The sequence below is a fragment of the Nomascus leucogenys genome, chromosome 7b, assembly GCF_006542625.1.
Source record: "Nomascus leucogenys isolate Asia chromosome 7b, Asia_NLE_v1, whole genome shotgun sequence".
In the NCBI taxonomy this organism is placed as follows: domain Eukaryota; kingdom Metazoa; phylum Chordata; class Mammalia; order Primates; family Hylobatidae; genus Nomascus; species Nomascus leucogenys.
This window is the reverse complement of record NC_044387.1, coordinates 101,937,805-101,961,187: the sequence shown is the minus strand read 5'-3', so window position 1 is coordinate 101,961,187 and position 23,383 is coordinate 101,937,805. Positions and strand designations below refer to the sequence as shown.

The following is a 23,383-nucleotide window of genomic DNA, read 5'->3' as shown; positions in this document are numbered from 1 at the left end:
GTTGTTTCATTGCCAACATCATTATTGGACCCCTGTCTAATTATTGATGCAGAGCTGATGCTGATTGAATGCAATTACAACGTCAAGGACAGACAGGAGTTTTCTCTGATGGCTGGCTTTTTGTTCCACGCTAGCTTCTGACTAAATATGCAGTGGGCAATACAATGCAAGTTCAGCAAAAGGGAGTGAGGGAACTTGCACAACACATCAATTTCACAGGTTTGGTGATGGAGTGAGTGTGCCCTTGCCGGCCAACCTAAAAATATAGGGACTCGAGAGAGGTAAAAACTAGCTAGGCTCACTGGTGTCAGCTGCTTGAGAGAGGCTGTTCTCCTGGAATGGCTTGTGTGAGGCCATCAGACGTACTCCTTAGGGCTCACTTGGGAAATAATAGATACATTATTGATTAAAATATTTATAAATTAAGGGAGGGAAAACAAATTTTAAAAGCTAGTTCAGATTCTACAAGGGAAATATATCTACTCATAGCTATTAACCCCTCCCCCTCCATAATTAAGGAGGGGGGTTCAGAATGCATGCTTTGGAGAACAAAAACAAATGTTTGTCAATAGCCAGAAAAAAGCAAATAGGAAAAGTAACCTAAAAATACGGAGACTCGAGAGAAAACAAAAGGAAACACTACGAACAATCAAAACACTACATCTTAGAAATAGTGAAGAAATTACCAAACCTAAATATTCTAAAACATCAGCATTGGAAAAAGCAGAGGTACAAAATTTCTGCTTTCAGAAAGGTTATAGACAATGGGGACATCTAAACCCAAGAACAACAAGCACAAAATAAAGGATGTCATAAGAGTAAGGGGGTTTCTAACAAACTGGACCAGTACAATGGGCAGATGATTCAGAAAGCAAGGAAAGCTCTGGCTCATAAGAACAGAACGTGTGTTCCACTGTTTCTTGTTGGTGTTATATTTCATTTTACTTTTTCTAAGGGAGGGTGTTTAGGAAATGCAGTTACTGTATACACTATAAATTTACCACCTAACTAGCATACATGACATGTACTGAGTAACAGCCACAAACCTGACAAAAGAAACTATAGATTTTACAGGTATATAGCTCGTGCAGTATGTTTCTACATGATGGTGTACGATGAAAACATTACTGTATGGACGATTTGTCAGAAGAATAAAGCTGGAAAATTGTAACCCATCATTAATTTTAATGTTCATAAAGATATTTGATAATCCTTTCTCAGCTCTTTCCCTTCACATATTTTTCCAGCTATTTTTCCTCATTTATTGTGCTGTATAATGTTTATTGCACAATACATAGAGTAGTACTCCCCAGGTACGAGTTGGCAATTGTGCTGGTTACGCCAATCTCATGTGCCTGATAAATTTATGTAATACCACATCCTGCATTTGAGTATCATTACTGTGTCCTTCAGTGCAAAATTTTTATTTGCATTTAAGCTCGGGCATATCCCAAAGTCAGATGACTGCTTGGGCATATCGTACTCAAGGATGTCTAAATGGTAATATTAAAATATACAGTGTCGTGTCTTGTGGTTATGTGCAAGTTATTTACCTCAGGAATCTCTTTGTTTTCCAAGGAATCCTCAAATCATCTTTATGATAGACTGAGGACAGAACATGTTAAAATTAATAGACACTGAATGCAGTTATTTTTAAAGGAGAAAAACCTCATGATGTGCCTCTTCATGTGTTGTCAGCGTTTTTTTCCCCCTGAAGAAGTTACATGTGGTCTTGTGATCCGAAGACACCTTCCAGCGACGTTGGCCAGGGCCACTCTATTACACATTCCTTGTCAGTTCCTATGAGCCTTGCTTCTTAAGAGCATGACAGGAGGAAAAGGCTTCGGAACAGGCAGCACATTTTTGTGCTTTTAGCCAAAAGTATGAATTTTCTTATGGCTTAAATGTGTAGCTTCACAGGAACCTAACATTAGGATTTGGGGTAAAAGTAAGCATTTTCCTGAATGAGAACTTTTTTGTTTTTCTACATGAAATCTTCTCAACTGGATGGGACCTTTCAAAGTTAGCTAAACTGGAAGTTGGGGTTAAATTGTAAGTGGAGCAATGTATCTGTACTAGACTTTGGGATTTGTTCTGAAACTGGTTGCAATAGTGCCATGGTGTTCCAAGGAAGAGAACTTGGTCTATATTTGAAGAACTACCAGTAGCTAATGGAAGACCTGGGTTCACCTCCCCAGCCCTTGTTTCAGAAAATTCACATCGTTTTTCAAAGATTCTTGTGGTCTGAGACTCTATTAGATACTTGACTTGGTCCAAGACTCTCACCACCCCAGGAAGTGATTGTGCTATGGGTCACATGTTTCTCCTGGCTTCCCCTCCTAGTAGCCAAGATGGCAGCTTCGGGACAAGAAAGCACGCGCATCACCTCTTCCCCTAAGATTTCAATGGGCCTCCACTAGTTCCTGTCAACGTGGCAGGGGCTGTTTTATATATCCACTTGGTGAACTGGGGGTTTATGAAACAGTGAGTCCCCACAGGGAATCATGGAGGCTCAGTCGGCTCCAATTCAAATTTTAATTTGTTCATGATTTAAAAATAACCTAGTTGAGGCCAGGATTATTGGGTTTTAATGGTATTTGGGTGTATACACTCACATAAAGCTATCTGGCCCTGGAAAACAAAGAGATTGTATCTACTCACAGAATAGTTTTACCTAGGTGAACCAGTAAAATGTTTTGAACAGTTAGCTAACTCATTCAGAGAAATCAGCCACGTTAGTATATACTAATTTGCCACGTTTTCTATACTCATGGGACTTATATCCAAAGGCAAGCTATAACGAAGCTCTGGATAAAATGGTCTAGTTCTGTTGTCTTATCATTGGCAAATACATGTGAGAGAGCAGGTTTATTATTGCATGACAACCTCTCCTCTTTTTGCATAATTTTATCAGAAGGAATAGAAATTTATATTTTCTTTTTTCTTTTCTGAGATGGAGTTTTGCTATTGTCGCCCAGGCTGGAGTGCAATGGCGCCGTCTCGCCTTACTGCAATCTCTGCCTCCCAGGTACGAGCAATTCTCCTGCCTCAGCCTCCCAAGTAGCTGGGACTACAGGCACGTGCCACCACGCCCGGCTAATGTATGCATTTTTAATAGAGACAGGGTTTCACCATGTTGGCCAGGCTGGTCTCGAGCTCCTGACCTCAGGTCATCTGCCCGCTTTGGCCTCCCAAAGTGCTGGGATTACAGGCGTGAGCCACCATGCCCGACCAAAATTTCTTATTAGAATATGTTATAAGAAAAAAAATAGACATTAAATTAGAACTTTGGGTTCAAAAATCACACGTAGTATTTATAGCAGAAACTGGGACTCCCAGAAGTCTTTAAATGACAAAAATACCAACTTTGAGTTTTTATAATTTAGTTGGCAATTGTGAAATTTGTTATCGGAGATTTTTTTATTTCCATTAATGAGAACCCATACAGCAAACTGTGCAGATACTAATTCGATCTAGCAGCACTAAGGAAAGACAAATCAAATCTTGCTCTAGTGTCTACTAGAATGTGTGGGTTTGCAGAACAGGAATGGGTGAGTGCTCTGTAAAATCTATTTATTTAGATAGAGTTTGTCCCAGGCCATATAAGAGGGATATTTGGGTGGGTTATCAGTCTTTCATCATTGACATTTTATTATTTAGTTTTAATGCTGAGATATCTTATTGTATATGAGTCTAAAGGTTTTCTGCTTTGATATGTTTATAAGACAGAATATTAAATAAATGATGATTTAGTCCAATATTGATGCAGCATTACAGTAAGTTTATATATTTTAAAACTTTTCCTAATTCTGACTGAGGAAAAATGATTAATTTGTAGTGACTTTCTTCACATCTAAATTATTGGAGGGAAAACAAACATCAAATTTTATGGGCATTAGGTTATGTAAATAATGTCAACTAACATTTGTTTCTATGGGATGCTGCAAGTACCACATTATCTTCTTGTAACTTTTTTACAAGTTTAAAAACAATGAGGGAACACAATTAAAGTAGTCTATTAAGGACATGTTCTAATGTAATTTTTGAATGAAAATAACTGCTTATAATAAAAAAATGGCAGTTAGTGTAACTGTAGAGGTAAAACCACAGTGGTGAAAAACAGTAGAATAAATCTATATTTATTTAATAAATAATACCTATTTTTTACATACCCAGTTCTTTGCATTTCCTTGTAACTTCTGTGTGTGGGCATATTAGCACACCTTATTCATACTTGTTAATTGCTTCTTAACTTAATTTAAGTTTAAATGATTGTCTTTTAAAGAACATTGAGAGCGGTTAACTTTTTAATATTCAACAAGTATTCCATATTTCCAAATAATCTTGTTAATGTCATGACATTTGAAAAGCTTTGCTTCTATCAAGCCATTTCTTTGACATTCCCATAGAACCTATGCACAGGAGATTTTAAAGAGAGGTTTTGGTTATTCTATGTCCATTTTCACTCCTTACCAAGAGTTAAGGTACAGCTAAGGCTTATATCTCTTATTCTCATATTCTCAACAATTTGCAGCAAGGAATAAAATAGCAGAGAATTCTTTTTCTGTGTTTTGGAAAATATTGATCCTTTTTTCCTGTGCTTTGGAAAATCTTGATCATATTTAGCCAGTTACACTTACATGTAAAATACGAATCTCTTTGAAACTTGGTCTTCTGCAGTCAACATCGCCTAAACAACAAATCTGGTCATGTATACATATATGTGCGTGTATATATGCATATATATGTTTAATGCCAAACCCAAAAATCTTCAACTTCTTCCATTGTTGGTACTAAGAAATGTATGTATGTGGTGGTGATGTAGGGGGTGAAAATGAGGCTTGATTGATTCATTCACACATGTATTTATTCAATTAATTTTTATTGAACTCCCAAACAAGTGGTGAGTGCTATGCTGTGTTCTGGGGATTAAAAAAAAATGAGCAAAACAGATGAGGACCCTGCCCTCATTAAGCTTCTATTTTAGTATATATATATATATATATATATATATATATATATATATATATGTGTGTTACCTAAGACCTCAAAGCATTTTTACCTATTCAGTCTTCACATTTACCTCTTGTATTTGCCATGGCATCCTGAAATATTATCAATTCAGTGATGTTCACTTTCCAAAAACATTCGTAAACATACTTGGTGTTGAAGTCTGATTTGCCACATAAGATGATTGAAAAAGCAATTCTAAATCACTTCTAGGCATTCAGTATAAAAGGAAATTTTTAGATACGTTTATGGCTTAATAATTAAATCTGGATGAATATGCCTGCTGGGAACTTCTACAATAATAAAATAGAATGGCAGGTTCCAAACCACAAACAAAGAACTTTTTCTTTCAAAGATTTGAGTCACAGCATATTAGTGTTTAATGGATTTTGCATTTTTAAATGCATAATGTCAGAATTCCTTGGTAAGAAGTCTTAATAATTATTCAAGTACAATCCAAACGGTCCTGAAAAACAAAGAATGGGAAGCAGATGCTCAACTGCATCCCTCTTCCGGGGACTCTAAGTGCCTGAAACAGGAAGATACAACTTTCTTGATTCAGATCTGGAGCCTCTCCTTTCCCCAACCATAAGCCCCATGAGATACTTGGATACTCAGTCTTCTTCTGCCTTCTATAGACTAGTCCAAAGCTGGTAGCATCATCCAAACAAGTGATGCCCACAAGATGAAATGGACATCTGGAGACAGTCTTGTTATGGACCCACAGATCTCAGTACGCTCAAGCGTTATCTAAGGCAAAAACGAGGAGAGTGTAGGAGGATGCATGAAAACTTCTCTTGAGAATCTGGTGATTTCAGTCACTCCTTTCTTATAAAACTGATCACAGAAAAATGACATTAGTTTCTAGCAATAAGCAACAGCTGAGATTATAAAGATACACAAACTTTCCAACTCTTTGAAAAACATAGCCGAAATCAATAAGAGAGAAGATTTTGGCAAATAACTACATTTTAAAACCACTTTTAAACATAAATAGATGTCAAAAGATTGGACTTAATATATATTTATATCTATTTACATCTATCTACCTTTCTTCATTTATCTGTCTTCAGAAGTCAAAGAAAAATAAGGTTCTACTTTCACCCCAGGATAGCAACTTGAATAAATTGCTTGTATAATGATTTTAATTCCAGAGGTCCAAAGACAGAAACGCAACTCCCAACCTTCATCTGCATTTTCAGGCCATATAAAATCACAACACTTCAGAGTACTCTCAGTACAGTTAGGCAATTCTAACTTGTGTCCATTCTGCTCCTTCATTTCCTTCTCAATAAATAATGGATAAAGCAACAACGGGTCTTTGCTGACTTTTTAATTCTTCTAATATACAAAAATTATCTCCTGGAAATAAATTAACGTCTATACAATAGTCTGCAAATGGTTTGAAAGTAATTTGGTGGTTCTTAAAATGCTCCATGTGTTCTATTTTATATTTGAGCCAATTAATCACTCCGCTCATCCCCCACCCCCCCCAACTCATCCCACCTCAAAACGCAAGCTCTGTCACACTGAAAAATAATCGAAGAGAGAGTCCCTCAATTATTTTTGTCCTCCTTTTCTTGGTTTGCTATCCAATTTTCTATTAATTGGAACTAACTGACATATTAACAGTCCAAATGCAAATGTTATGCAAATCTGAAATGGAAAGTTCTTTTTACCGGAAACACAATTGATAACTATATAAATGTAATAACTGTGCTAACTATAGCCCTACCTGATTTATGAAAAAGCTATCCTTTTTCATTATAATGGCTGCTTAGGCCTTTAAGAATCATTACGTTTTTATTCTACCTTTTTTGTTTGGAATCTTTAAAAAATGATGGCATTGCACATTTCTGTACATTAAGAAACTGACATAGGAAATGAAGTTAAAATAACCTGAGTCAAGTTAGTAGAGGGATGTTTCCAGAACATATTGAAGTGGGTGAAACTGTTTTGGTGGGCTATTCCTCCTGGAGTCATTTCTGAGTTCTACAGTCATTTCTTGCCAAGGTCAGTTGATGTACCTCTTTTCTACCATGCATCTATCCTTCTAGCCCCTTCTCCCATCACCCATCCAGTCATTTCTCAGCCAATCACCCATGACTGCTGTTGGCTTTCCTTCAGATTGTAATGAAAGCAAATTGGAACGCTGAATTGGGGAAAACCGCCTCATAAGCAAATTATATGCAAGATAACTTTTTTCTTGGACTCATATTCTGTTTCCTTTCCCATTTAGTTTTAGATTCCTTTTGCATTTGAGGATTTCATGTAAGTTTGAGATTGATATTTAAATAAAATACAGCCTGGCCATGTCCCATTCATCTTATGCTCCCTTCAGTTATAGAACTCACTCGGGTGCCCAGGGAGGTAGGACTTTTAGAACAATCATTTTCCATGTAAAATTTATTCGTAAAAATGTTCATTTGTCTCTTAACAGCTTTGTTAATATATAGTACAGTGGACCGTGGTGACTTGACTTTATTTTCTTTTCTACGTGTATGCCGAGCAAAGAGAACAGTTGTTCCTTTTAATCAGTCACCTGTGGGGGACAAAAAGTCCATGTGACAAAAGCCATACTAATTCAACGCATTTAATTTAAAATAAGACACACATTGTCTTGCACAGAGTAGGCATTTAATAAATGCAACATGGTGAAACCTTACATCTCCACAAAATATAAAAAACTAGCTGGGTGTGGTGGCACATGCCTATAATCCCAGCTACTTGGAGGCTGAGGTAGGAGGATTGCTTGAACCTGAGAGGCTGAGGCTGTAGTGAGCTGGGATCACCACTGCACTCCAGCCCGGGTGACAAAGTGAGACCCTGTCTCAGAAAAACAAAACAAAACAAAACAAAAACTTGTTGAATTTAGCTGAAGTTTATAAAATACACTCATTTATTAAAACTTTTACTCATCCCTTAAAAGGAATCTTCATTAATATTAAAATTTAGCAGGAATTCCTAAAAAATAGCACATTTACCTATTTAATAGAGTTATGCAGAACTTTAAAAGTATTACCTGTCCTCTTTTTTAAAAAAAATGTATCTCATGTGATATTCTTTTTTGCCCCTATTACAAAGTGGATATAATCTGAGTAAAGAATCAACAAACTGTAAGCTGTGGTTCTGACATACATCTCTTGCACAGACATGATTCAGATAATCATAATGCACATCAAATTCATGCTTTAGCTGGGTGGTCTACAATTCATAATGTGGAACAGGATTCTTATAATCTTTATATTATCTTCAGAAATGCTCGTTTTCCATACTGAAAACTGTTGTTAAGGAACAGTCAAATAAATACGAGAATTGCCGATCTTATCTTGTGAAACATATAAACAGCATGAGTCACATTTTTACTTTGGTGGCTGCATAGCTTCAATTTTACAGCTTAATTTTTGGAGTTGCATTAGCCACATGGAGAAGTCATACTAGAAACTTGTTAAAAATGTAGTATGTGGCTTTCTGTGTTGCTTATAAGATTTAGATCATATTAAATTATAAAGGCATAAAACCCCTCTAAACAGTGAATTTTCTATCAATCCTGAGAAATTATAGATCAAAACAGAACAACAAACGTCTATCTGGTCACACTGCACTGTGGGTTTTCCCCCACTTCCTCCACATCTGTCTCCCCTTCTTCCTGGGAAACATGGCTGCTGTGATCTGAGAGACCAAAACAGACACCCCTTTATCCACGAAGTTAGACCCCAAAGTTACGGGAACAAAGTTACCTACAGGTTGGAGGCCAGCTGGCAGGGTAAACTCTAAAATCCTACGACTAAACTGCCTAACAATAGGAGCCGTCGGCTCGGATTTACAACTCATACCCCTGCAACTCTTAATTGTGGAAAGGACATGCATTGCAAGCATTCCTTCTGTATGATTCTTTCAGCCGCCTTCTAAAGACTGTCCACCAACGGGCTTTGTGTCTTACAGTCCATCTTTTGTTGAAAAGAGCCAAGTGCCATCTCATTTTAATGCTAAAACCCTGCCCCAAAGTGCACATGGGCTGTATGTTACATTTATGTTTACCCATCACATGTACTTGACTCCCCTCAAACACGTGTATAGCTTTTCCCCCAAAACTGCTGAATGGGTATGACTATCGTGTGATACGGGCCCTGCGAGGCATAAAACCCAACCTCTCCTGCCCCACTTGGAAGAGAGAGCACCTTTGGTCTGTGCGAGAGACTGTCTCTTCCTGGCTTTCAAACTGATACCCCCAGTAAAGCTGTCCTTCCTACTATTTATCCATCCTGATGGTCTTCGGACAACATTGTGTAGCTAGAAAATAATTTTCCAGCTTCTCTCAGACATCGTGTGGCCAGGTACTTAAATTCAGTCTAATGGAATGTGAGCAGTCATCTGTCCTTGGACTTGGCCATGTCTCCTGTCGCCATTGGCTGGAAAATGTACATAGCAGTGAGCTGGCTCCGACAAAGACAATGACAAGAATGCCCTCGTGGGCCGGCAGGGCAACGAGACCAAAGCACTTGGTTCCCTGAATAACCCAGTGGAGAAGAGGCACCCTGGCAGCCTACACCAGCTGCTCTGTCACATGAAAGAGGCATACGTCCTATGTTTAACATACCGAATTTCGGGTTTTCACTGTAATTTAACTGAGCCTTTCCTCTAATACATCTGTTAATGACAGAGCCACAAAAGTTGCATCTGAAATTTAATTTGTAAAACAAATATAAACAACCTGGCTGCCTTTTCCGTTCCTCTGAAGAAAGCGTCATGAGCTCTCTTTAGTTCCTGTGACCTGGGCTTCTGCTACATTCTTTGATTTGCTCCTCACAGGAAGGCTGGGAGGAGGGAGGAGCAGCCATCATGACATTTGCTTCCAGAATCATCCTGGGAAGCACGTTTAGAGCAATGACAGTCATGTCATTGGCCTTCCATTGTCCACATAGCTTCAATGACCCCTAAGTGTCTTTTGAGGCCCAGATCAAATATCACCACCTCTTCCAGAAATAATATTTTGACTTTGACTTTTTCAGCGAGGAAAAAACTTCTCATATTTTTTTAAATGCAAAATGAATCACACAGAATTATGTACAGAATTATCTCTGTACATGGGACTTCACAGCATTTATTAATAATTACATATGTATTTTCTTCACTTCCCTCTATTAAAATGTAAGCTTCCTCTATGTCTGGTTTATTTTGCAGTGTTCACAGTGTTTTGCATGTACTTAGAGCAACATAAATTGATTGTTATACTGAATGAGTAACTTCCCATTTATTAAATAATAAAACAGTTCTTACTATGCTTAAGGAAGCAACATAATAATGTATCTTAAATGTAAAAAAAAAAATTTCACACTCATAGAAGCCATATCAACTACTACTGTCAGAGGCGTTTGAACCAGAGTGACTCCATCTTGAACAGGGGCTGGGTAAAAGGAAGCTGAGCCCTGCTGGGCTGCATTCCCAGGAGGTTAGGCATTCTTAGTCACAGGGTGAGACAGGAGGTCGGCAAAAGATACAGGTCACAAAGACTTGGTTGGTAAAACAGGTTGCAGTAAAGAAGCTGGCCAAAACCTTCAAAAACCAAGATGGTGATGAAAGTGACCTCTGGTCCTCCTCACTGCTCATTATATGCTAATTACAATGCATTAGCATGCTAAAAGACACCCCCACCAGCACCACGACAGTTTACGAATGCCATGGCAACATCAGGAAGTTACCCTATATGGTCTAAAAAGGGGAGGGACCCTCAGTTCCAGGGAATCTCCATCCCTTTCCCAGAAAACTCATGACTAATTCACTCCTTGTTTAGCATATAATCAAGAAATAACTGTTAGTATATTCAGTCAAGCAGCCCATGTTGCTGCTCTGCCTATGGAGTAGCCATTGTTTACTGTTTTACTTTCTTAACCGCTTTCACTTTATGGACTGGCCCCAAATTCTTTCTTGTGCGAGATCCTAGAACTTTCTCTTTGGGTCTGGATAGGGACCCGTTTCCGGTAACTGCTACTACTACTATTGATGATTTGGCCATTCATCTGAGACACACCTAGATGATATTAATATCAGGTAGAAATAATTGTTTTCATTAAATTGAACAACACCATGTCTTTTCAACTGTTTTTTGATAAAAGTTTTAAAAGGCAAGAACATGAGTCTGTTATAGACTCTAGAAACATTATGTTGTTTATCACAAAAAGATCAGACTGATCTGATTTCAGTGGGAAAATCTATAAGCAATTTTAAAAATTGTGTCTGATATTTACTCAGTGGCTATCTTATTTACTAGGATTTATAAGATCAAATCATGTGTTACCTACCAAATTAAGGCGTAGTAGACTTGCGATTGATTCTGAAGTTAACATTAGGGCCAGCTATCAAATCTGAGAGTCAGTTGATCCTTACCAGCTGAACTCCAGCTTAATTAGAACATGGAGATATATATATATATATATATATATATAATTTAAAAAACATATCCTTAATACTTAAAAGCTTGGGAACCAGAAAGAGAAGTCTCAAGGAGGCTTAATAATACATTTATGGATTTTATGTTCTTGATTCTCAAATGCTCATATTTGAAAGTATTGTAGTAAATCTGACAAATAATTGAATATAGTAAATATTATCTTGCCCTCATATTCTAAATGCCAACTTGCTCTAAGGGTAAAGAAATGTATGCTCTTCAACTGATTATGTGAATGAGATAGTATTACATTATAAAATCATCGAATTATTTTTTCTCAAGCTGTGATATTAAAATGTATATATTTTGGGTTTTGTCCATGATTCCTGGCTCTCAGCTCCTGGAACCCTTGTATTCCCTAAGTGACTAGAGAATATCTTTTGTTAAAGTATTTGGTCTTTTATCCTTGGTTCCTGAAGTAGTTCCTAAGCAATAAAAGTGATAGCTTCTGTTATTTACAACAAGCTCTTTCAAGCACACCTGAGCCTATGTTAATGAGGTGATTTTTGGAAAACTCTTAGATACCACAAGATGGGGGTGGGAGCTGGGTGCCAGGGGAAGCAGCCATTTGCTCAAAGGGTTGGAACTTTTAATCCTAGGTCACCCAAACTCTGGGGAAGGTAGAGGGGTTGAACATTAAGTTGATCACCAATGGCCTTTAATCAATCTTGCCTATGTAATGAAGCTTCCATAAAAACCCAAGAGGCATGGAGTTGGAGAACTTCTGGATAGCTGAACACATGAAGGTTCTGGAGGGTGACGTCCCTCCCCACATACCTCTCCCTTCTGTATGCATCTCTCCATCTGTATCCTTTGTAATATCCTTTAGAATAAACCAGTACATGTAAGTAAGTGTTTCCCTGAGTGCTGTGAGCTGCCCTAGCAAATTAATTGAAGCCAGAGGGAGTGTCTGGGAAATGCAATTTTAGCCGGTTGGTCAGAAGTGCAGGTAGAACTACCTGGGGCTTGCTGTTGTCATCAGAAATTTGGAAGTGGGGGGTGATCTTTGGGACTGAGCCCTCAACCTGTGGGATCTGACTGTCGCAAGGTAGATGGTGGCAGAATTGAACTGAATTACCGAACACCCAGCTTGAGACTGCTGCAGAATTGATTGCTTGCTTGCTGGTGGGGAGAAACCCCTACAGATTTGGTCACAGAAGTATTCTGTGTTGATTGCTGTGGTGTGAGAGCAGAGGAAAAACAGTTCGGTTTTTTCCTCTCATAAATTTATTTCTTATACTTGTGGGACTGGAAGAAAGTGAGTTTGACATTCAGAAGCAATATTTCATAGCTGAGTGAATTTATACAAGTTACTTAACCTTTCTGAGCCTCTGTTCCTATATCCTTGAAGATTGGGAAGATAACACCTACATAGAATGTTAGTATAAAGCGTATATGTGAAATTGCATGCAAAATACCCATTGCAGGCCTGGAACAGCAGACACTCATTACATATAAAGCCCTCTGATATTTCTGCATGGTAGGAAAGAAAATTGGTGTTCTTCTACTCATTTTGACTCCCCAGGGACCTCATTTAGCATATAGTAGGTGGTTAAAAATTATGTGCGTTTTATTTTTGAATGAATAAATATATTCATATTTTGAAATAATCTTTGTATTTTGTAATTTTTAAATAAAATTTGCTAATTTTATAAAATATATTTATATTTTAATAATATGTAATTTGAATGAATACTTGTATTTTCTAATGAGTAGATCTTTTGAAAAAATCAAATTCTCTCTCATTCTGTCTCATCATTAACTTATATTTCTTTCCTTCTTTCCTGTTAGCATTTGAAACACTTTTGAGTATATACATTTGTTTGAACAGCAAGCAAAGACATCTGAAATCCATGTCTTGAGTCTTGGCATTCAAGATATTAAGCTTTTCCCTAAAGTGTCATTACTCAAATACTATCGTACTGGTATTAGGATCGAACGATTTGATGAATGAACACAATAGATAGTCTTGAACTACATCTTAGCCTTTAGTAATCACAAGCCATCACAAACCAAGGGACAAAGAATAAATCATTAAAAAATGGTTTGAAAGGCTGGGTGCGGTGGCTCACGCCTGTAATCCCAGCATTTTGGGAGGCTGAGGTGGGTGGATCACGAGGTCAGGAGATCGAGACCATCCTGGCTAACACGGTGAAACTCTGCCTCTACTAAAAAAAAAAAAAAATACAAAAAATTAGCCAGGCGTGGTGGCGGACACCTGTAGTCCCAGCTATTCAGGAGGCTTAGGCAGGAGAATGGCATGAACCCAGGAGGTGGAGCTTGCAGTGAGCTGAGATTGCACTACTGCACTCCAGCCTGGGTGACAGAGTGAGACCCCGTCTAAAAAAAAAAAAAAAAAAGAATGTGAATGTCAGATCCTTATTTTGCAGTTTTAAATGGTGTAAAAATGTATGTAAAATTCATATGAAGACATAAACCAGGTTGCAGGGAAAGACGGCAATTTGCATGTGTATTTTTAATACTTTTCTTTCCTGATGTCCCGTAAACATCAGTAAAAATACTCACAAGGATAGGAAGAGTGAGAAAAGAGAGAATACCGCAGAATTTTGGAGGCTAAAAAGCAAAAGATGGGCAGTAATGTATTTTGTAGGCCCAGGGATGCTAAACGCTAAGCTGAACATTGGGAAAGCTGTGAAGCAGCCTTGATTTGTCCTGCACAATAGCCTGAGTCTAGAGGTTTACTCTCTGGAGGGTAAAATACAGGAATTCCAGACTGGGGGGACCCTGAACACAGTTGAGAGTAGAGTTACCTTTCACCAAACTGGAATTAAAGAAATAGGTATATATCGAATGCTGAGAACACCTCTTTCCTTCCCATCACTTTCGTTACTCCCTGAAAGGTGGCAATCTGGCCTTTAACCCTCAGACAGAACAATAATAGAGAATTTTGTGTATATTCTGATCTGCCAGGAATGAAACACCAAAAATATCTGACATGAAATCGCAATAAAAGGCAGCCCGATTTCCCCAGAGTCAAGTTCAAAGTCAGTATACCTTCCTTAAATGAGTAGAATTTTCATTTAGTATTTTAGTCTCCAAATTTTAAATATGAATAGTCAACCAATTGTCTAACAAAGCTTTTAGTATAAAAGATAGAGGTCAAAACTAACAAACAAAATCCCCCCAAATCAGTCACTGTGTGGGCAGCGGAAATCTTTAAAATATATGAATTATCTTACAGAGATAAAAAAGATATTTTATTTATGAAACAAAAGCAACGTGTTATTAAAAAATAAGTTACTTTAGAAAACAAAGAGCTTTTGGAAATTGCAAATATGATGGAAGAAATGAAAAACTCAATAGAATATTAGAAAATAAAATTGAGATAATTTGAGTTGGAAGATAGGCGAATACTTAGAGAACTAGTCCAGGAGGTATGATACCAAGAGAGAAAATGGACAAGAAATAGCCATTATTAAGCCAGAAGACTTGAGATTTTACTCTAATTGAAGACAAACGAGTTATGCTTACAACAGATTTGAATACATATGTTGATAGAAGATGCAACATCCCTGAATCAGAAAAACAAATCATTTATTACCCACAACAAAACCAGCAGTTGGAAAAGTTCTTCTGTGGGTTCTCTAAGCTCCAAATGCCACAGGGCAACATGAAGGGAACTGGATTTTACCGGCATGTGCGGTAAGGTGAACCAGTGGAGAAGCATCCCATATTTTACATGACTCTGAGCTTTTATAGGCCTGCTGGCACATCTGCTCATTCTCTCTTCCAGAAAGAAAGAGATTGCTCATTATCCTGAAATGTAAACAAATACCTCCAGGGGAAAAAGGTAGACGGCTCTTCTTTACCACTTTAGGATGTCTCTTTAGAGGGATACACTATCTCTAGTTTCTAAAGTTTGCTAATAAAAAATGTTCTTTTCTCAGAATGTCCAGACTTTGCAGGTCTGAAGTATCAAAAACCCATTGAGAATTGTCTTCCCACAACCATCAATAAAATAATTCAATAAAATTTCCAGAATCCACTTAGTTCTCTGCCCACTAGATGAATATAGAACATTAGTGGTGCACATCACTGTGAAACTTAAGAATTTGTAAATAAGCCAAATTTCAACAAGATTTCAGAGAGACAAAAACTGGTCATAGATAAAGTCAGAACAAGTTTTGAACTGCAACACAGAAAACTGGTGACAATAAAACAACACCTTTCAATATCCTGAAGGAAAAGTGTTTCCAACTTAGAGTTCTATACCCAGCTAAATGATCCATCAACTGGGGACAGAATAAAGGTATTTTCAGATATCCAGCAGAAATACATTTACCTCCATGTTCCTTTCTGATTAAGCTACTGGGGAATGTGCTTTACCAAAAAGAGAAAGAAAAATCATGAAAATGAAGAAATGGACTCCAAGAAATAAAGAAAAGCCATCACAGAAGAAAGCCATCAAGAATTCAAAGGAGGATAATGAATGGAGATTCTAAGAAGACAGGGTCACACGAGATGAAGTAGACAGTCAGTCTGGATTGCTTCAGAGATTTAAGAGACAATTCCGAGGGCTGACTTCACCAGCATACTCAACATCATTGTACAATCATTGAAATTAAGGACAGAATGCCTGGTTGAGTCTGATCTAGACCAGTACTTCATTTATCTTGACGATTTGCTGATGACATTTCTAGTGTCCCCTCCATGTCCCTGTTTTCTGGCTTAGTAGAACACACATTTTATCGAGTCAGTGTTGTGCTGTAATTAAGTCCTGAGAGAGGAGGTAGGCCACAGTAAGCTCAGAAGCAAAAGTATATAGAGCAGCTCCCTTCCCTCATAGTGGTTCCACTGTCCATCTAGCCTGGCCCATTGTGGTCCTTCTAGACCCCTACACACGATGAGTCCTGTGCTTACCAAGACTCACCTATGGCTTTTCCCAGTGACTTCCCCAGAGTGTGTTGTTGAGTATCTGCAGCCATTAAAAATCAGACTTTTGAGGAATATTTAAGAATAGAGAAGATAATTAATCATCATGAAATATAAAGATTGAATAAAGGAGACAGATTGTATCTGCACTATTATCACAATTTCATTTTAAAATGTACTACATAGATACAATATATATATACACTAAAATATATTATGAGTAATTTTAATTTCATTCTTTATGCTTTTCTGCATTTTCCATGTTTCCTACTAGAAGTAATGATTAACTTTCAAATTAGAAAAACATATTAGACACAACTACTCAAAAAAAAAATCCCTGATCCTTATGATACTTCTAGCTACAGACTTCCTTTTCTTTTCCTTTAAAATTATGTTTCCTTGAAAGAGTGGTCTATAGTCAATGTCTCCAATTCCAACCCTCCCACTCACTGCTGAACTTCATTGCAATAGAGTTTCCATCCATACACTCCACAGGATATACTCTGGCAATTGTCATCATTGGAGGATATTCTTAAGTCTTCACGTAATTTCACCTAGGAGTTCATCCAGCCAGTATTTATTGAGTACTTACTATGTGCCATGAACTGGTCTAGACTTTTGACACCAGTGACCTCTTCCTTCTTCTTAAAACACCCATTTCCCTTGGATTCCATTATGCCCTGATCCCCAGTTCTGCTACCCTTCCATTCTTTCTATGTGTCCTTTGAATCTCTTCACACTAGCCTGACAGTTGTGGCTTCCTAGAGGTATTTCATGATCTTCTTTTTCATCTCAGTTTACAAACCCTTGCATACATGGATTACATTCACTCTGCAGCCTCATCACTGTCTACTGTTGACTCTAAATTTTTATGTCCTGTTAGATTGCTCCTCAGATCTCCCAACCAAATACTGACCAGCCTTAGTGGTAAGTCCATATGCATCTCCCACGGGCACTACTGCATCAGCACATCCTAACTGAATGTGGGATGTGTTTTCCTATCCTATATTTTCTAAGTCAGTGACAGCCACACCATCTACCCCATAGTCTAAGCCAAGAGGCTACACACTATCTTGTACTTCTTGCTTTTACATATCGTTATTGCCCACACTAGGCCACCAGGTCTATTAACTTTCCTTTTTGAAATCTTTGTAATTACTCCCTTTCTGCTATCCCTACCTAGGTTTGACTTCCATCTTCACTGGCTGCATTCCTCTTCCTCCCCAGATCTTACCCTACCCACTCCACTTCTACACGACTGCCAGAGTGAGCATTCCATCATGTAAACTTGACCATGTGGAGGTAGGGGCTGACTTAAAAAGAAGCAAGACATGAGCTCAGCTTTCAGGATAAGGGTTGAACTTCAGGCCATGACATTCACAACTCTACCTTGACCTTGCTTCTTTCCTCAACATCATCTCCTGCCAATCTTACTCTCCAGCCTTCCAGAATGATAGTTTACATATCTTCTTGCCTCTCTGCCTTTGTACATAATGCTCCCCCGTCCTGGAATGACCTTTTTTGTTACCCTTGGTATTTATCTGAATGCTATTCATCAGTCATAAATTCAGGAGTTGGTTCATCAGAGACGCTGTCCCTGACTCTGCCTTCATGCTCATCTGGATCAGGCATCTCTCCTATGTGCTTCTGGCAGGCCCTGTTTTGGCATCAGTCTCTCAGATCCTGGCCACCTTCACTTCACTGAGACCTTGTTTCAGTGATGGATCTTTTGCTAGATCTTCTCCTGAGAGATTTCCTTCAGAATTAGTTTATGACTCACACAAGAAAACTTACCTTTATGGTCCGACCCCATTTCTTTTTCAAAAATAAAATTGCCCAGCGTGATCACCAAAATTATTTCACAGATTTGACATTGAATAACTTTTGGCTATTTCAAAAAATTCAAATATGCTTTCAAAGGACAAAGACTTCCTCCCACTGAGAATATTCAAAAGACTATTGTCAGATGTAAGAATTCTTGAGTGTTTGTTAAAAAAAAATCAGTCAAAGGACTTTATAGTTTTAAATGTACACATGCCACCCAATACATATTTCAATACAAAATCATCTAAAATACAGCTTGTCAATGAAAAATCCAAGCTAATTTTTAATTTCAGAAAGTGAATGCCCTGTATAAATACTTTCAATCAGTGGGTGAGGGAAAAATGGTAGAAAAATGCTGCCTGTAACACCACGCATAACTGGAATGTAATACTGTTACACATCAAAATAATCACAGTAAGGATACATGAAATAAAAAATGACATCAAATAGGAATATCTTGGGAGAATTATAATATTGGCTTAGAATATTAATGGGAAAATGTAACAGGACTAACTTGGAATTTTAATTCATTGTTCTCTGTGTTTATTCTTAGTCTATTATCAAAATAATGCCATGGAAACTGTTATTTGTTATTAGTATTTTTTCTCAAAGAATGCGATTCTGTTTCAGAAGAGGAGAAAAAGAATGAAATACTGATTTCGAAGTATTTGTTGCTCAATATTTGAATATTTTAATCTAAATATATGATAAAAATCAGAATACATATATGATCCAGCTTCATAAAGAGTTGTTCTCAGAAAATAGTTATCCAGCACATTAAGGTATCAAGGTCTTTTGAGAATGTCACACAGTAGAGGCATTGCCTTAATATAAAACAAATGAAACATGCATGCAGTAGGCACATAATACATATTTGTGAAATTGAATACCAAATACGAATCCAAGGAGGTGGCTGTGAATCAGCAAAGAGACCGAGAGGTATTTACAGAGTCATTACTTCCAAGATTCCAGATTTCATTTTAATGAGCATCAAGGCATCATTTAAATTCTGTGTAAGTTGAATTTATGATAGAGACTATTGCTTACAATTACATGTTATCTTCTATCACTTGGAAATACTACTGTCTGCCCTGGGCTGAATGTTTGAGTCCCCCCAAATTCATATGTTTTAACCTTAACCCCCAAGGTGATGGGATTAGGATGTGGGGCCTTTGGGAGATAATTAGGTCATAAGGGCTCTGCCTTCATGAATGGGATTAGTGCCCTTCTGAAAGAGGCCGCAAGGAACCCTTTTGCGCTTCCACCGTCTGAGGACACAGTGAGTCAGCATAGCCTATGAGGAAGAAAGCCTTCACCAGACACTGAATCTGCTGGTGTTTTGATCTCGGACTTCCCATCTCCAGAACCATGAGAAATAAATGTCTGTTGTTTATAAGCCACCCAGTTTGTGGTACTTTGTTATAGCATCCCAATTGATGAAGATAGTATCCAAGCCCTTTCAGCATGATTTAGAACTTTTTTGGTTGGGGCATGCAGATTTTCTAAGGAGAATCCTGACGCCTGAATTACATATATATATTTTTTCATTTATATTTATATATATGAAATAAAGGAGAAACTATGGCCATGCATAAGCGGTGTCTGTTTTACTGTACCTTTAATGAACACATAGCTAAGGGCTGCAGTTTCCTACAGCTGATTATACAAAGATGAAAAGCAAAACTAATCCTTGCCTTCAGGAATGTCCAGAGGGCCAGCTGGACACATTCCACTACAATTTAATAGAGCGAAACAAAGAAAAAAAATGTGAGATTACAGATAAGAGGTTGACCCAGGTAAGCCTAGAAACTCTGGAATAATTGACAGTCATCTTACATTTATGAACCTAAATATGCAATTTCCACTGCGATCAAACCCTTGGTAAGCTTTGGATTAATTCTGAATTAAATCCTGGCTTCATCTCTTACTAGCTGTGGCATTGGACATACAATAGGTGCTTAGCAAATTAGGCTAAAATCCACTATAGGAGGTAAAAAGAGACATAATCATGGGCTATGGAGGTTTGAGAAGACTTAATGGGTGACATGGGACTCAAACTGAACCTTGGGTGACATGTAAGAATTAGGTAGACTGAGTTTTTCATACGACATTTTGCTTAAGTGGAAGAAATAAAGTTTCAGTGACGGGTACACGCATGGTTTATGATCCAAAAGCAGTCAGCTATAGAGGTTTCATGCTAAGAAGAAAAAGATCCAATTCCAAGATCACAGGAAATCTTTGAATGTTATTTCATAAAAGATTGGCATCATGTCTTTCCAGACTTGTATTCTTCCATTCTTTTATACTCCTCACTAATTTCTTTCAAACATACATTCAGATATATTTAACTGAATGTAATATTTTGCCAGCATTTATGATTACTTCCTTTTAGTTCTTTTATTAAGGAAAAACACAATATTATGTAGAATGCACAGCCCAGTTTTCTCAGTTAGCAAGTTATCTGATGTATCTTGCAGTAAACCAGCATCCAGAAGAGGCATTTTTCTGCTATAAGAAGGGAACAGTTTAAGATTTTTAACCATACGATCTTGCACTATTCACATCTTATCCTGCGAAGGTATGGAAATAAGTTAATTCATCTTACTCAAATACATTATCTCTACTCCCCTCCTGCACAATGTTTTATTTTTTAAAATACAATTGAATTGGTTTTTGTGCCACATCCTTCAGTAAGGAGGAATAGATACACATTCTAGACAGAGATATACCAGAGGCAAACAATACCTCTGCAAAGTTCACAAGAGATTTATCACAATAAAAGGGGCCAGAAGAATCTGGACATTTCTAGGTTACTGTGCTATTCCCTACAGCTATTCTCTAACCATCTCAGACAGGCTGACAGAAACTATTGTTATAACTTCCGCTGGTGTCGTATTTATATACCATGTTGGTTAGACTGCAAGACCTCAGGAAAGGCAGGCACTATAATGTGCTCTTTCAATTTGCACACAGAAACTTTAAGAGTCTATTATCTGGTTTACTTACAGTGCCTATCAGCATCACTAAAAAATAGAAAATGGAACCATCAGGTTGAAAGTAAAAGAGTGTCTGTTGTGTATAGAATAAAAGAAAAACTTAAAATATCTCTACTAGGACATTTTTACACCCCGTGATCATCTCCTGCAATTTTCTCTCTGACATGAAAAAGTTTATCACGGACAAAGAAATAAAGACAGAACTCCTATTACATGTGGACCTGTCAATAATTGTGCTTCCACATTCAACTCCTAGATCATTCACATACTTCTACTGTGCCATTCAGCAAGGGGCTCGGCAATGAAATAATTATGTGAATGATCTTGCTTGCATAAATTCCTGTTTACTTAGAAGTCAGCAGGCAACTTCTAGATTCAAATCCATACATCCCTTAGCACATGATATGTGCTAAGGGATCAAAATCAAATCAAAGCTCTAGGACTCAGTATCAGGAGTGGCTAAAAGACTAGTACATTCTGTGCTTCTGCTTATCCACCAAAGTTGGCAAGAATATGTGCTAATAATCCCAAACTGAAAGAAATATTCTGAGAAACAGTTTTTGTTGGTGAGGTATTGGGGGAGTGGACCCTGAGGTGGGGTGGAGAAAGGAGAATTCATATGTGTTATGATATCAACTGATGAAATTTCTTGTTTTCACCCCAGCTTTTGATATTTTTCTGTTATTGTTTTGATAAACCCTACATAAATAAGTTAACCCTGTATAATATTGATTACCCTCTAATGAGGACTTACTTCGTGTCAGTTCTAAGTGTTTTATACATGTTATCTCATTTAATTCTCACAAAGCCTTTTGATGTAGACTCCATTTTTATGACTCTGATTTTACAGATTACCAACTGAAGGTACAGAGAAGTTAAGAAAAATAGTACAAGGTACATAGCTAGTAGATGGGAGATCTGGGATTCAAACCCAGGAAGCCTGATTTACGTGCAACTAGACTTGTGCTAGTCAGTGTTGTAGGCAGAGCCATGGAGGGCTACTGAGCAATTAAAATATGGCTGATCGGAATTGAGATAGGTACTATCTGTGTAAAACAGACACAGGACTTCACTAAGTAAGAAAAACAATGGCAATGGCCGGGCGCGGTGGCTCATGCCTGTAATCCCAGCACTTTGGGAGGCCAAGGCGGGTGGATCACGAGGTCAGGAGATTGAGACCATCCTGGCTAACACGGTGAAACCCCATCTCTACTAAAAATACAAAAAAATAGCTGGGCGAGGTGGCGGGCGCCTGTAGTCCCAGCTACTCGGGAGGCTGAGGCAGGATAATGGCGTGAACCCTGGGGGGCGGAGCCTGCAGTGAGCTGAGATTGCACCACTGCACTCCAGCCTGGGCGACAGCGAGACTCCGTCTCAAAAAAAAAAAAAGAATGTACTATATCTCATCAATAACTTTTATATTTGATTACATGCTTAAATAATGTTTTGGATATATTGGGTTAATGGCATATTATAATTAATTTAATTAATAGACAATATAATCCATATATTACTTTATTAAAATTGGTTTATTTTTACTTCTTTAATGTGGTTACTAGAAAATTTTAATATATGTATGTGCCTAAGATTATATTTCTAATGATAGCTCTTGTCTAGACTCTTAACTACTTTGGAATATTGCTCTTAAAATCCGTAAATTTTAATCCAAACATAGATGCTTCCTTTATTTTTATTGTACATTTTGTTAGCTTGTTACATATGAATAGTAGTATAATTTCTTCAAGTTTAAAAATGTAAACTGAGCCTTTGCATAAAACCATGCAATGGACTAACTGTAGGGACATTAGCTATTTTCAAAGGTTGTTGATGGTCATATGACTGACGGACAGTGGAGTCAAGCATGATCTGTATGAGGAATAAGTGTGATCCTATTATTATCTGTGGGGGCACTAAGAAAAATATTAAGCATCTTATCACCAATATCTATTAAGTACTTACAAGTCAAGCATTTGCCAAGCCAGTGCCATCAATAGAGTTGGTACTGCCCACCACGGCATTTTGGAAATTTGTGGGTACATTTTTGTTGTCCCAGTGATTGATAGGAGGTCCTGACATTTAGTGGAAAGATGCCAGTGGTACAAGAAATCTTGGGTCATTTCTACCCAGTGAAGAATCTCACTGCCTACCCATATAGATAAAAAAGCATTTTACAATCGTTTCAGCCTAATTGTAGTTATTTTGTTGTTTGGGA

General features: G+C 37.6%; 1 protein-coding gene across 1 annotated transcript in view; it reads right to left on the bottom strand.

Moving 5' to 3' along the window:
- Nucleotides 1-23,383, bottom strand: part of TENM3 (teneurin transmembrane protein 3) — a 1,583,118-nt gene that overhangs the window by 1,049,531 nt on the left and 510,204 nt on the right. The window lies entirely within an intron of this gene.